Source organism: Berghia stephanieae, chromosome 2, assembly GCF_034508935.2.
Source record: "Berghia stephanieae isolate SIO BIC M18660-M18661 chromosome 2, UCSD_Bste_1.3, whole genome shotgun sequence".
In the NCBI taxonomy this organism is placed as follows: Eukaryota; Metazoa; Mollusca; class Gastropoda; order Nudibranchia; family Aeolidiidae; genus Berghia; species Berghia stephanieae.
This window is the reverse complement of record NC_088361.1, coordinates 27940460-27957002: the sequence shown is the minus strand read 5'-3', so window position 1 is coordinate 27957002 and position 16543 is coordinate 27940460. Positions and strand designations below refer to the sequence as shown.

The 16543-nt window shown below is 39.4% G+C and overlaps 1 long non-coding RNA gene across 1 annotated transcript in view; it reads left to right on the top strand.

Annotated features, from left to right (window-relative positions):
- LOC144964624 (uncharacterized) overlaps positions 1 to 2673 on the top strand; it is a 4936-nt gene extending 2263 nt beyond the window's left edge. Inside the window, exon 3 of the long non-coding RNA XR_013643890.1 lies at positions 415 to 2673. This is a non-coding gene — a long non-coding RNA (uncharacterized LOC144964624). The remainder of the gene's footprint in view (positions 1 to 414) is intronic.
- The last annotated feature ends 13870 nt before the right edge of the window (positions 2674 to 16543 follow it).

The window sequence follows — 16543 nt, the reverse complement described above, 5'->3', positions numbered from 1 at the left end:
ATTCAGTACCATCACATTGACGTTGTGGGGTAATGTAAGTAAAGTGGTTTACCCAAGGACACAACGTTGATACCAGAATTTTCCATGATCACTGTCACTCATCCAGCCTCTGACTATACTTAACATTGCTTGACTTTTGTGACAAGACAAGACGCTGCACCGTTGAACCACTGAGCCACATGATTGTGAATATCATTGTATGATATAGAAGTCAGATGTACACAGTTCATGACATGTTTTACATGTTAAATTTAGAGTAATACACAAAAACCTGGAACATTCTTGAATGTAAATTTTTAATTTTTTTTTTTTTTAATATTGATTGGAAACGTTTATAAGCAAATGGCTTTGATATGCTTAAATAACAAGAAGTAGTTGAAATATTTTCCCAATTATAGCCTTGACTTTTTACAGATACCCTACTGTTATTCTTTCTGAGTTTGGTCATCTACACAACATGCGTCTATCTGCCAGGACATTCTGTCATGATGCTACATTTCTTCAAAAATCTTTTTGGTATCGAATCGGAAGTAACTGTGGTTTGATATAGTCATAAAGATTACAATACTCACAAGATTAGTGCACTAGGAAAATGGCAAACTATGTTTTTTTGAAATTAAGAAAAAATGTATCTGAAATTATAAATTAGTATTTTGTCAGCTTTTTACGTATCCCTCTTTTGTAATTTAAGAGCTCTGCAATGTTGAATTTTGTGGGTCAGAATGTTAGAGTCACCCATCTCCATGTTTATGATTGATACTGTTTTAAGTACTTGATTTAACAGGATGATGATGATATTGATATGGTGAACAGATTCTTGAGTTTCAAAATGCTACAAATGTGAGTGATATATGAATGTATTTTTGTATATATTGGGTATAATATATAGTCATAGTAAAATTATGATCAGAATATGTTTTCAAACAAACAAATGACAGTTGAATGTAAACAAAAGAATTATTATATGTGGCTCCTACATTGGACCCTGCAAGCGAATGATATTCCAATTATTATTCAATTTATATTTGATGGTTTTATTTACATGAAAGATTTTATTTATTCAACAGTCGCTTTCATAATATTTCATTCATATTCTGCTGGTTTGAGCTGTTCAAATTTGCGATTTAAAAAAATGGAGAAATAGTTCAAGTTGAAAAGTAGTTAATACAATCCAAAAATAAATAATAATCTATTTTTTTGTAGGCTAGAGAATGTTCTTTGTAAAATACCAAACACGGAAATCTCGAACAAACAGGCCCGGTCCCAACTTGTTTGAGATTTCCGTGCTGCACTGTAATTATTATTCCATTAAATGCGAAAATCATATAATTGTTATGAATGTCAAATCATGTGAAAGGGGTCAGAGTCGATAGAAATATTTAATCATTTCATTATTCGTTCGGTACTGTAACTTATAACTCAGTATTATTTCTTTTGTTAAACTTCTCAGTTTTCTATTATATAATTTATTTAGTCATGTCAGTACTTATTTTTTTTTCTTCTGAATTGCATTTGCAGATGGCTGTTGCTTATTCTTAAGGATTTTTCTTTACTTAACAATGTTAAAACATACCTTTTTCTCCATTCTTTTTTTTTGTTTGTTAATTTTAGTTTTATGTCAAATAAGATAGATTTCACAAACTTGTTCCTTCATTCATGCTGATGTCTAAATGACTTTTAGGTCATCTCAAACTGAATACACTGATAGTGTGCTCTTGGAATCTACATCTAATCCCTATTTGTACCATTCCCCTATGTCTTTCTTTTTCTTGAGTACCTTTACTTGTAATTCTATAAGTTTTTTACTATCCCATATTTTTCCTTTTTACTGGTGCTGAAGTGACCTAAATGTGTCATAAGCGCCACAATTTTTTTTTAAAATGAATTTTTTCATGAAATCAACCCGTGTTTAATGAAATCCCCAAATCCTTCAGCACTGGGAGTTACATGTGGTGAAAATAGCTCAGCATTTTAAGGGTTAGATACTAATTAAATACTGAACTTATTCAATTTGTCTTTATTATGTAAATCATCAAAATCAAAACATTTTTTTTTTATTCATGTAAAATATTGTCAAGCTTTGAAACCAGTTTAACGTTTGTCTAAGACATGTTCATAATATGAGAGTTTGCATGGTCGTGTAAAAAGTAAATTGAGGAAAATGTGTCATTAGCTGTATTAGAAATATTTAATTCTCTTTTATTTAGGCTTCGTCCAAGGATGAGGAGTGATGCATTTTGTTTTATATGACAGGTGTTGTACTGTCAAAGAATGTTCAGGTTGTCTGCTCGCCAGGTCATTCCATTTATTGGTAAATTGGACTTTGTATCATGCTTCACGAAATGAAAAAAAAAAGGATCAATATTTTAAGGCTATGAAAAAGATGCTATAAAGGTTAAAATATGAAGAAAAAAAATAAATTTATAAAGTCGTGCAACGGATATTGCTTTCGCTTGTCCTTTTGTATAAAACTTTATCGTCATGCAAATTTCAGATTTTTAGGGATTCACCGGTTAAGTTTTTATTGTTTTTAACGAAATAATGTTTATGATTAAATTTTACTCATTATCATCTTCGTCTTCATCTTCATCATCACCATCATTTTATTTATTTATTTTGCAATTTCATAATGCTGTCAAAGATTTTTTTAAATAAAATTTTATTTATATATTACACATGAATTTTATCACTTTATCGAGCCAGATTTTTTTTCAGCCATTTTCAATTTATAGCACAGTTTATGCCATGATTAGTTCACTGTTTTGTTGGGAGAATCAGATAATTGGATTGTAATATTCTTTTTTTTGCATCCAAAGGACTTCAATGCAAATTCTGCATAACTATCAAGAGCAGTTGTTTGCAATGCCACCCCCCCCCCCCCCCCCCCCCCCTTTGTTCCTTGTCCTGGCAGGGATCCTTATCTGGGAGGGAGACAGTCATATAGGACCCTTTTTTGAAAGATGATTTTTTTCCTTTGTAAATCATCTCATAGTTATAATTATCTTAAAAAATGCATTCCTGTGTATTTTTCATAGCAGGATTTTTGGCACATCGTTGTATCACTCAAGGAATTTTCTGTTCTCTATTTAGACAATCCCATTTGTCTTCCATTTCTTTTGTGCTTTTAACTTCAGATCTACAGTTTTCCTCTGTATCATCTTTATTTTGACTGGTGTTGAAATAATCTAAATATGTAGTTGTCGTAGTGCTGTCCTATATCTTCAAGTTCCTGATCTTTACTTTGATCTGCTGCTCCCTTTGACACATACCTATCTTTATGACCTTTGACTTTGTAGGATGCGCTAATATGACCTAAATGTGTTGCAAGCGCCATAAAACCCTTAAAAACAAAAAACAATTTTGCAGAGCGAATTCTTAAACCAATGGATTCAGAGAGGCTGTTCAGAATTGTGATTTTTGCTTGCATCTGGTCTTGGGTGTGAGACAGAAGAGCCAGATCATCTGCAAAATCCAGGTTATCCAACTGTGTCCAGGGGGTCCACTGATGCCATTTCTTCGCCCTTTGGCGGTTTCCTTCATTAGCCAATCAATGGCAAAGATGAACAGGAATTGTGAGAGCAAGCATCCCTGCTTGACACCAGTCTTAATTTCAAAGCTGTCAGTAAGCTGATCTTCATGCACAACCCTGCAACTTGTTTCTTCATACATTTCCTTGCTGAGGTTTACCAACTTCTCAGGGATTCCATAATGTGCCAGAATTTTCCATAATGTTGCTCTGTCAATACTGTCGAAAGCCTTCTCGTAATCCAGAAAGTTGACAATAAGAGGACAGTTCCATTCTATAGACTGTTCCACTATGACTCACAGTGAGGCATCTGGTCAATGGTTGAACGGTTTTTTCCAAAAACGTGCCTGTTCGTCCCACACTTTAGCATCTCTCTATAGAATGATCAGGGCTGAGAATCTTCCGCCTAAAGGCGGATTTCCGCCTAAATGGTAGTTTATCTCCGCCCATTCCATCACATTTCCTCCTTTTTCAAATTTGCCGTGTCAAACATTTTCCTCAAAACCACAAAATCACCATTATGTCATATGTCATATTTTGACACCTGTGCTCAGTCTCGTGAAATTTAGTGACGGTCCCGTTTTTATGACGTTGGGCCAGACAGTATGGCACCAGATGTCACAATAGACACAGAAGACCAGTAGGTAGTGTTCTTTGATTAGTTAGTTGATGGTTGAAGGGGAGGGACAAATGGGTCTGGATTTTTTCCCCTTGTTGTAGGTACCTATTGCTTTTTAAATCTCTCTCTCTCTCTCTCTCTCTCTCTCTCTCTCTCTCTCTCTCTCTCTCTCTCTCTCTCTTCTCTCTCTCTCTTCTCTCTCTCTCTCTCTCTCTCTCTCTCTCTCTCTCGCTCTCTCTCTCTCTCTCTTCCCCCCCCCCCCCCTTTGCCTTTCTTTCTATTTCTCTTTTCTTCTTCTTCTTTTTTTTTTTGGATATAGAATTCAAAAGGTCAATACATAAGTTATTCTGGTAAAGAAGTCTCTCCTCCTCCCCCCCCCTCTCTCTCTCTCTCTCTCTCTCTCTCTCTCTCTCTCTCTCTCTCTCTCTCTCTCTCTCTCTCTATCCCTCTCTCTCTCTTTCTTTCTTTCGCAACCACATTAAATCATCTGGTATATAGAGATGATATATTAGAACAAATCAATGGTGGTTGGCTTAGTTTAATCTTTTTCCTTTTTACCTTTTGACTATGGCTTTAAATTTGAGAGATTCTTGGGTTGTATTTATAAGCTGACTAACTACTAGGTTTCTTTGCTTGTGTTTGATCGATAGACTGAGAAAGGTTCCTCCTTTTTGACAATTGCTATTATCATCACTGAATAAAAAAAACACTCACCAAAACCACTACATCAACAGCTCTACCAACACTACTATTACAATCACCACCACAACATCATCCCTACCACCACTACTACTACAAATAGCACCACATCATCCCTACCACCACTACTACTACAACTACCACCACATCATCAACCCTACTACCACTACTACAACCACCATCATATCATCATCCCCACCACCACTACTACTACAAATAGCACCACATCATCCCTACCACCACCACTACTATTACAACCATCATCCCTACCACCACTACTATTACAACCATCATCCCTACCACCACTACTCCTACAACTACTACCACTACTACAACCACCATCATATCATCATCCCTACCACCACTACTACTACAACCACCACCACATCATCCCTACCACCACTACTATTACAACCATCATCCCTACCACCACTACTATTACAACCATCATCCCTACCACCACAACTATTACAACCATCATCTCTACCACCACTACTACTACAACTACCACCACATCATCAACCCTACTACCACTACTACAACCACCATCATATCATCATCCCTACCACCACTACTACTACAACCACCACCAAACCATCATCCCTACCACCACTACTACTACAACCACCACAACACCATCATCCCTACCACCACTACTACTACAACCACCACCAAACACCATCATCCCTACCACCACTACTACTACAACCACCACAACATCATCATCCCTACCACCACTACTACTACAACCACCACCACACACCATCATCCCTACCACCACAACTACTACAACCACCACAACATCATCCCTACCACCACTACTACTACAACCACCACCAAACCATCATCCCTACCACCACTACTATTACAACCACCACAACATCATCCCTACCACCACTACTACTACAACCACCACCAAACCATCATCCCTACTACCACTACTATTACAACCACCACAACATCATCCCTACCACCACCACTACTACAACCACCACCAAACCATCATCCCTACCACCACTACTATTACAACCACCACAACATCATCCCTACCACCACTACTACTACAACTACCACCACATCATCATTCCTACCACAGCTACTACAACCACCACCACACAATCATCCATACTACTACTAGAATCACTACCACATCATCCCTACCACTGCTATTACTACAACCACCACCACATCATCATCCCTTCCACTGTTATTACTACAACCACCATCATCCCTGCTACAACCACCAAATGTTGTAATTACACTTTCAACTTTTGAAATTCCACCGAGTCGTGTTAGAAATTGCCGCGAGACAAATTTTGGATCGCATCTCAGTAAATTTGAGTGAAATTCAAATTTATAGGTTATGGTCGCATGGATGGGTCATGATCTTCACGATGAAAAATTTCCTCCTTTTTTGTGACCAGTCATTCTCACTCCTGAATGATACAGTTGAAAACCTTTCCTGGGATAGAGAGAAGAGTGATTTCTCTATACTTATTACAATTACTGAGGTCCCCTTTATTTGGTAGCTTGACGAGATGTCCTTCTTTCCAATCCTTTAGGAATATCCTGTCATTCCCGATTCTCTCAAGCAGGGGGCGAAGGGTCTCAGCATCAACTTTTAGAGCCTCCATTGGAATCCGGTCTGGTCCAGCAGATTTCCCCCTTTTCATCTTGTTAATGGCACCCACAATCTCTGCTCTATCGATTGTGAATCACAGCTAATGGTAGCTTATTCCTTGCAGGCAAAATTTCAGGTGGGTTGTCTGGTGGTGGTCTGTTCAGAAGGCAGTTGAAATATTCGCTCCATCGCTTAGATTGAGCCTCTTTTTCAAAAATAGTTTTCCCATCTTTATCTTTGACTGGTACGTCTGGTTTCTCATGTTCTCAAGCAAGTGTCTTGGTAGTTTGATAAAGGATTCTCATGTGTCCTCCTGTCGCTGCTGCTTCTAATTTCTCTGCAAGTCTGTTCATGAATGCTTCCTTGTCTTTTTTCACAGATCTTTTGACTTCCTTGAATGACTCGATACTGCTTTTGTGCATCCAGTCTTGAACTTGAAGCCCTTGTTTGACTTGTTGTTCCTTCCTTGTTCTCCTCTTTTCAGTCAGCTTCAAGGTGTTTGGACTTATCCATTCTTGATGTTCCGATTTCTTTACACCCAATACCTCGTGACAAATTGTTATGTAGACTTCCTTGATCTTTGTCAAGTGTGACTCTACGTCTATGTCCTCCTCGAGATCAGCTAGAGGTTGGAAATTATTACTCAATTGCAGTTTGAACTCCTCATTCTTTTCCCCATCTCGTGCATTCACCTGGAATTTTCTTCTTGTGTGTGATCTAATCCCTTGCTTTCTGAGTCGGAGCTCAAGCTTGGCCAATAGCAGGTGGTGGTCTGATCCAACATCTGCCCCTCTCCGTACTGTCACATCCTCGAATGAACGTCTGAATCTTTGAGAGATACAAAAATTATCGATTTGATTCCCTGTCACACCATCTGGTGAGACCCAAGTTGCCTTGCTGGGTGAGGTTCCTTACCTCCCATAGTGGGCAGAGAGGCACTTATTGTGTCTTTCATCCCCTTATATGTTTTCCAACATGCTTTCTGTCTTTGTCTTGGAATGAGATTACATACTTGTATTTGTCCAGGCCCTGGCCGGATACCCTAGCTGGGAGGGAAACAGTCAAATGTATAGTTAGAGTTTTGGGAGATGATATTTTTTTCCTTGTAAATCATCTCTCTGTTATACCCTGTATTGTTTTTGTTTACATATTATATATGATTTGTAAAAATCTTAGTTGGGACCTGTGATTGTGTCTGGCTGAGACCTTTAGGTGATCTCAAACTAAGTACTTTGATAATGTGTTCTTGGAATCAACATGTTTCCTATTTGATCCAATTCCCCTTTGTCCTACCTTTTCTTGGGTGCTTTAATTGTAATTCTAAAACAAATGTGGAGTTTTTATATAGCGCAAAATCCACTAAATGTGCTCAAAGCACTTTACAGGGGATCCCTGGGCTAATAGCAACACTTAACATGTAAGATGTGTCATAACGCCTGTTAGGCGATATTGCAATTTTTTCGGACAGAGACAACGCTGTTAACGGTCAGGTACTCATTTTACACATGAGTACGGTAAGAGAATGTGAGTAAATAGTCTTTTCCAAGGACACAAATATGCGCCGAGCGAGGCTCGAACCCAGGACCTTCCGATCTGAAAGCGAGTGTCATACAAGACCGCATAGCCGCATCTAGAACTTTTTACTATCCCATTTTCTTCCTTTTTACTGGCGCTGATATGACCTTAATGTGTTGCAAGCGCCGTAAAACCCGTAAAAACAACAACAAAAAACCCCAAACAAAACAAGTTGCCTTGTGTATCCTCTTATGGGGAAACGCTGATCCTCCAATCACCAAACTATTGAATGCACAGAAATTCGCAAGTCATTCATCTCTCCTATGCCATGGTGGCCCATGATACCTTCATAACCTATGTACGTTATCCTGTCCCACTTAAGCACATAGCAGTAGTGCGGGGCGGTCCTTGGCAAGCTTAAGGACCACGGTCCTACGGTCCCTGGGAAATGAAAACCGCAAGGACCGGTCCTTTTCGACATTGAACATTCCTGAGAGACTGTCGGAAGTTCGAACCGTTTTGACCTTTGAGACCGTGGGATCGTTCATTCTTGAACCGTTAAAGACCGCTACACGATGAAAACCGTGGTCTACAGGAGTAAAACACACGGAGTAGTCACACTCATTTCAAATTGTAACCTAATTAGAGAAGAGGGGTGATGCCTTCTTTATTTGCTCACCGTACTTCATTGTTACTTTGATAATTTAATAAAATTTGAAATTTATCCCCATTAACGGAGATAATGGCATCGCCCAAGGCGTTGATCGAGTTGTTCGTGGCGTTGATACACACACGCAACTCCTACCCCCCCCCCCCCCCCCCCCCCCACACACCCCACATTAGAGGGCAGCGAGCATTGAAGAGTAAGAGAGAGACGTGAAGTTATAATAAGAGGGGGTGGATGCGGTAATAAGTTAATAAGTAATAAGTGGTGTCCATGGTGACTTTTCGCCAGATCTAACAAACCCAGCTACCCATTCACTGCTGAGTAGACAGGGACTCAGAAAAAACTCGACTGCACCCGGGATCGATCTCTGGCCCTTTGCGTACAAAGAGAGTGCTCTATCAACTGAGCTATCGGGGTGCCCAAATATTCTATTGGACTTTTTTAAAATACAGACGTTATAACTGGGTTTTTTGGAAGGAAGAAACTAATGAAACTCATATTATTTGATTAGTTAAAACACCAAACGAAATTTTAATATTATTGTATTATTTTAAATGACAACAATGCGATAGAAAGGAGTGGTGACAAGAGATGGACAAAAGAAAACAAAAAATCGGACTTGCTACTTGCTAGGTTCGACACACACACACACACACACACAAACACAAACATCTTTAGTAGTCACATGCATTTCAAACAATAACCCATTAGAGAAGAGGGGTCATGCCTTCATCATAGATCATTGTCATTGCGATCATTATGGTGTAGTAAATTTTGAAATTTACCCCGTATAATGGAATCGTCCAAGGCGTGTGCACACGAAAGGGCGGTTTGCGGAGTGGAGGGAGGTGGTCGTCTGCCTCTATGGTCGTCTGTGTCGTTTAGTGTATGGCAAAGGGGGGTGGGTGTGATTAATTAAGTGGGATGGGTGGTGATTGGTGGAAGATAGGCAACCGAGCCAACGAATCGCTGGGGAGGTAGTATGGCGCGAGACCGTTGAAAGGTGATAAGAAGTGAGGACCGCCGCCGGTCTTCCACTATCGGACCGATCCTCTGTTCACAGCTAAAAGACCGTGGGACCGGTCCTCAGCGCGGCACTAATTAGCAGTGACATCTCCCATCATTATGTTGATGTCCTTCCTTGACAACTTATCAATGACTTGTAGCAGACTATAAAATGTATCTTTGCTCTCATCTGTTGCTTCATTTGTTGGGGCATAGATCTGTACAATTTTAACAATGTTCATGTTGATATTCTTACTCCATGTTGTAAAGGACGCCATGGTGAATCTTTCGCCGCGTTCCCTTCCTGTCAGTGATTTTTGGACTAACTTGCTTAGAATTATTCCTACTCCCTGTGTATGAATTCCATCCCCTCTTCCTAAATATAAAATCTTCTCCCCAGACTTAAGGCGTTTCTGTCCGGATTGTATCCAGTGGGTGACGCGTACTCCAAGTATATGCATCTTGTAGCTTATCATCTGTCACAACTTGAGAGCTTTTTCCTGCTCCATACATGGTGCGAACGCTCCACACGTAATTCGAGGCTGCTTGTTTGGCGAAGACGTCATCCGGTCAGCAGAGTCCTTTCAACTTTGTCTGTTGTCCTTCATAAATTCTGTAATTGCGGAAACTCTTCGGTCGCCCAAGATTTTATTTTTTTAAAAAGGATTTGATTTGTCCGTCTGTCTCTGTAACAATTTGCGTTTTACGGAGGGGGTATTAACCCTTCGACAAACCCCAACATGGAGGACCAGGTGACTCAAAAAGGGGGAGTCACACACCATTGGTCGCCTTTTACGACATGCTGGTTTGTCAGCAGCAGCTTCAAGTGGTGCACACACTATTATGTTATGACGATCGACCCAATCAGCAAAGTCTTTAAAGCACTCGTGCACCGTCGCGAACCCACCCAGATGCTTCGTCACAACACACCGTTCAACTAGATGCTCTGCGGTTTCGGGTTCCATCCCACATCGGGTACATTACATGGTGGGCAGGTGGAAAGTCCCCACTGATGATGCGATTTTGCCGTGAGGCAGGTCCTCGACCGAAGCCGATTTGCTACCACCCAGTGTCTCCTCTGACTTGTGGCGAGGCCTGGTAACTTCTCACCAAGTATGTCCCCGCCACCCCGAGGGATTGAATTTGTCCAAACCGACTACCATCTCGCATATGCATCTCTGTTCGTAGTCAGGGAAGCTGCGTACAAGGGTTGCCGGGACTTATTTCAGATCGAAACGGGGGCGCCGTCCATTATGCGCTTCACAGGGGTATCCCCATTCCCTCTCTCTTTGATCTTTTGAGCCAGTTTTCCTGGCTCGGCGTTGAGCTATTCATACATCCTCTCTGTTGAACGACCCCGGGAGAGTCAGCGTGTGCAACTTTGAATATCCTCATGTGGCACATTCTGAGTACTGCTTATGCTGATCTGCTATTTACTTACCCCCCCCCCCCCCCCCTCCCTTTTTTTTTTTTCTTAAACACCTTTGACTTAAACCTAAATGTGGTATACACACTGATAAAGGAGCACTCAAATATTGTGTCTACAAAAAATGTTGATTTTTAACCCCCTCCTTGTCATCACCTGCGCTCCCTCAGTTGACGTAATCAAAACCTGTTTATTATGCATAACGAACAGAACATTAATCAAACGGCAAATAATTACACAATGCTATTCAAGCTCATTGACATTGATCAACAAGAGAAAGAAAAATTGAACCGAAAGAAAATTTTGAGGTTAATTTGTTGTTTTGTGGTCTACTGTATATAATGCTCGCCTTCAGATTCGGTCAAGAGTTCAAGCCCTGCTCTGAGTTGAGTCCTTTACTCTCATTTAATCACAGTACTCAGGTGTTCAATGAGTACCTGGCCGTCAACAGCGTTGTCTCTGTCGGGAAAAAAAATGTTATGTCGCTTAACAGGAGTCCTGTCTCATCCTACATGTGAAGTGTTGCTGTTGGCTATGGATCCCTTGTACAGAGCTTTGAGCACGTTTAGCGAATGTTGCACTATAATATATAAATGCTAAAAAAATCAAAGCTTTTTCTCGGATAAAACTGATGTCAAGGGATATGATGATATAATATTATTATGTCATCATTTGGCCTCCATGTCACCACTTGTCAATATTGACGAGACCCCCCTCTCTCTCTCCCCCTGACTGAAGACGTCATGTTTGAACACTTTCATATCTTGGCAACAAAACTCTCAAACTTCTTTGTCTACTACTACTACTACTACCACCACCAACATCACCACCACCACAACTACTTCTTCTTCTTCTCCTCCTCCTCCTCCTTCTTCTTCTTCTTCTTCTTCTTCTTCTTCTTCTTCTTCTTCTTCTTCTTCTTCTTCTTCTCCTTCTTCTTCTACTTCTACTACTACTACTACAACTACAGTGTACTACTACTACTACTACTACTACTACTGCTACTTTATACTTCTACAAATACTACTTCTTACCAACACCAACACCATTACAAGTACTACTACTTCTACCACTATAGTTGGCCAATTAACATGTAGGGTCGTTTCTGTCTCGGTGGACACGGGTAAAAGGAAAGACCGGACCGGATTTTCCCTACTGCACCTCCTCTAAGTTTGGTGAGAAGTTGCCAGGCTTTGATACCAGGGAGGAGACACTGTGTGACTGCGAATCGGCTTCGGTCGAGGAGCTGCCTCCCGGCCAGTGCGCTTCATCGGCGGGGTCTTACTACCTGTCCAACATGTACTCGCTGTGGGCAAGAACCTGAGACGGCAGAGCATCTAGTCGAACGGTGTGTTGTGACGATGCTACCCGGCGGGTTTGCGACGGTGCACGAATGCAGACCGGACTTTGCTGATTGGGTCGATCGTCATAACATAGTAGTGTGAAAACCATAAGAGGCTGCTGCCTACTGTACACAAAAAGAATTGGTCGTTTCTGTGGACACGCGGGCCATCCGATGCTGCTACCTGGGTACAAACATAGAGTCGTGCGTCACCACTACACAACAGCGATACCAGAAAGTTTGTGTGTGTGTGTGTGGGGGGGGGGGGGGGGGGGGGGGGGGTAATGGCAGAAAATAGCACCATAAATTTATTATGACCTGAACTGTCAAAACATGAGATTATAACTTTTATTTATCAAAGCAAATGGCAGCTATTTGGTTTTGACTTTGGGATTTATTTTATTTATTTTGTCCATATTGTCGGGAATATGTATGTATTTTGGTTTCATGGGCGTGCAGTTTATTGTTTATTTGATCTCTGCTCTTTGATTTTTATTCAAGTTCAAGAAACGAAAATAAAAATTGGCGCCTAGGTGGGGTTCCCACCTCTCATAGTGGACAGGGAGGTACTTGCTGTCTCTTCTATACTCTTGTATTTTTTCCAGTTGCTTTCTATCTTTGTCTAGGAATGAGATTACTTAGTTTTGTCCTGAACCTGGCCGGAGTCCTTGGCTGGGAGGGAAACAGTCTAATGTATAGTTATAGTTTTGGGAGATGATATTTTTTTCATTGTAAACAATCTCTCTGTTATGCACTGTATTATTTTTCCCTTTTACATATGTATGATTTGTAAACAATTGAGTGTGTTTCTCTATGCGGGGACCTGTGCTTGTGTCTGGATGAGACATTTAGTGATCTCAAACTAAGTATGTACACTGATAGTGTGCTCTTGGAATCTACATCTGTTCCTTATCTGAAAACAATTCCCCTTTGTCTCCCTTATTCTTGGATGCTTTAATTATAATTCAGGAACTTTTTACCATCTCATTTTCTTCCTTTTTACTGCAAGAGCCGTAAAATCCTTAAAAACAAACACAAAGTGGCGGGGGGTCGGGAACTGTATTCACCTAATCACCTTCTCAGATTGCTCGCAGTGGATCTTTATTGTTGTGACGTACTTTGTCTCACTTAGTTCATGTGCTACCTGGATGCGAGATGTTGAACATCAACATCTGAAATACATTCACTAATTTCTCACACAAAACCAGTCACAGAGATAGTAATAGAAAGTGTTAATAGCAAGATAGAGAAATATATGACAATATACCGTAATTACTTTCCTCTAAATGTACTTCCAAAACACCACATATTGGAAACCCATTGCATACCTTTTATGAAGAAATATACTTTTGGTCTAGGTCTTTTAGGAGAACAAGGAGGTGAATTGTTACATTCAACAATTTCAAAAATTGAAAAGAAACACAAACAATGAGAATAGAATCATCTCAATTAAAAACAATAATAAAAATTAACCTCCTGCAGGTTTCTCCTGATATCATGTCGCATGTGCCCCCCCCCCCCCCCCCCCCCCCCCCAAAAAAAAAAAAAAGAAAGTTAGAGAGAAATGAAAATTTGATGAATCAAACAAAATAATACTTAAACATCTTAAAACATTTGACATATTACGTGGTTAAACTTCCTCTAAAAATAGAGCTGTTATTTGTATATTTTGAGTTATATGTTGCTTTCTCAATCCCCTCCCCTTTTTTTCTCTTTTCTCTCTATCCCTTTCTCCCTCCAACTATCCTCCGTTCAATAGCTACATCCTCCACCACAAATCTTTTTGTTCTTTCTCATACCTAAACACAGATAAAGTGCTGGGTATCTGCTTTTTAAAGGAAGTGAATATATAATATTAAAGTATGTTTGATGGCATTCTAAATATATTCTGTAATCTGGAGTTGTAATACAAGAGAGATTGCATATTGAATCCTCAAGGACGTCGAATGTTGAATGGGAGGGTTCAAATATCAGACGGAATAGTAAAATAACCAAATTTCCGGCACATGTGAAATTTTGTGAGTAATTAGAAATAGTCTTTGACTTTTAATTAGTGAATTTTTTTTTTCACTTTGGTCGTTTACATTTTTAGATAATTAAGAGTTTATTATGCATGTTTGAGTGAATTGTTAATGCTTAGTGTGAAAATTATATACATCTTATTATTAATAAAATTATATCAGAATAAAGATCATCTCCTCCTTTTTCTAAGTAATCACTTTGTATTTATAAATAACATTTTTAAAATAGTTAAAAACAGGTTTAAAAACCATAACAAAGGTTGATAATTTCAATAGCCACAAAAGGCTCTGACTGAATAGCAGAAATCGGTGAAGCGTGACAGTATGCATTGTGAGTGTGAGAGCAGGGGTAAAGCGGGCTGAACTGAAAGATCGCTTTTGGAACACTGTGGAACATACACGCTTGCACATTGTTTCTACACATGTATACAAAAGAAATGAGTGTACATACATACATATAGATAGTTCGAAGATGACGTCACTCATGTCTTTGTTATTGTTTTTTTTTTTGTCATCCGCGTTTATGAGTAATGCTCACTGAACTGTATTAACCTGACTATAATCGTTCATGGATACACACAGTTTTGTGTGTTGGTCCGTTATACTTCCGGATGGCAATGTTATGAGCTTCTTAGCCAAGCGCATACTATCTATACATGCAGACATACATACAAACCAGCATACCATCGTATATGCATGCCTACATACATACAGAAGTTGGAATTTTTCGCTCAGCGGATGCCTCTTTTCGTTGATAATGTTAAAAGCTTTCTTCTCAACTGCATTAATATAAGTTGTGTCAAAGCTTCTAAGGTCGATGTTAATTATTTTTGAAGCCTCTCTGAGGGTTCTATGTAGTTTGGATTTTTCTTTTGTTCCACAGCTTCCATACCACGTTGTGATGCCAAACGAAACGATACTCAATATTAATGACTTGAAGATTTGTATCATGGTCTTTCTGTTCACATTGAAAGACCTTGATTTTTACATTTTTTGATGACATTGTTGGTGTGCGATTCAAATCTAGACTGTTATCTATAGTTACACCAAGGTATTTAAACGTTTCAACAATTTCAACCGCCTGGTTGTTAATTTTTGTTATTTGTCTTGCTCTTTTTCCTATTTTTCTCTGATCAAACAGTTGTTCCTTTGTTTTTGTTACATTGAGCTCAAGACAGTTATCGACACAGCATTTGCTGAATTTACTAACTTGCTCAGTGTATTTAAATTCGGAGACGGAATCATTGAGCAGGCCGAGTATAGCGGTGTCATCAGCATACTTGATGAGTTGGCAGTTATCAAAGCTAGCCACACAATCGTTTGTATAGAGGATGTAAGGTAGAGGTGAGCTTACACACCCTTGTGGGCATCCGTTTGAAAGAGTTTTTACTGATGATATATTTGAGCCTACTTTGACATGATAGGGGCGATGGATGAGAAAGTTGTTATACCAGTTGATGAGGTAATGGGGAAGGTTTAGAGCATGCAGTTTACTGATTAATATGTTGGTTTTCATGGCATTAAAGGCAGACGAAAAATAGACGTATAGGATTCGGCAGTAGTTGGCGGGTGAAACATCCAAGTGATTTGATATTGAATGCATCACTGTGAGGAGTGCGTCTTCCACACTAAGATTTTGTTGGTAGGCAAACTGATATGGATCAAGTATGTGTTGGTCATATATAAATTGCAACAGCTCTCTTTTCAGAATTTTTTCCAGACATTTCATAATAATTGATGTTAAAGCAACAGGTCTATAACTATAATCATTCAGCTGAGTTAGTTGATTCTTTTTGGGTACTGGAATCATAGTCGATGTTTTCCATATAATTGGGATTTTCTGTTCATTTATTGAACGTAGGAAAATAGGCAAGAAAGGGACAGCGAGTAGGTTGTTACAATTTGAAATGAGTTCCCCACTAAGTCCATCTGGACCTGGTGCTTTTTTCTTTTTACATAACTTTAGAACATTGATGACCGCCTCTTCTTCGATTTCTGGCGAAGGAGACGTATTTTTTGTTATGATATTAATTTTTGAAAGTACGTTGTCAATGGTGTCGAATCGACAGTAAAACTTATTTAATTCCTCGATACTCATATGT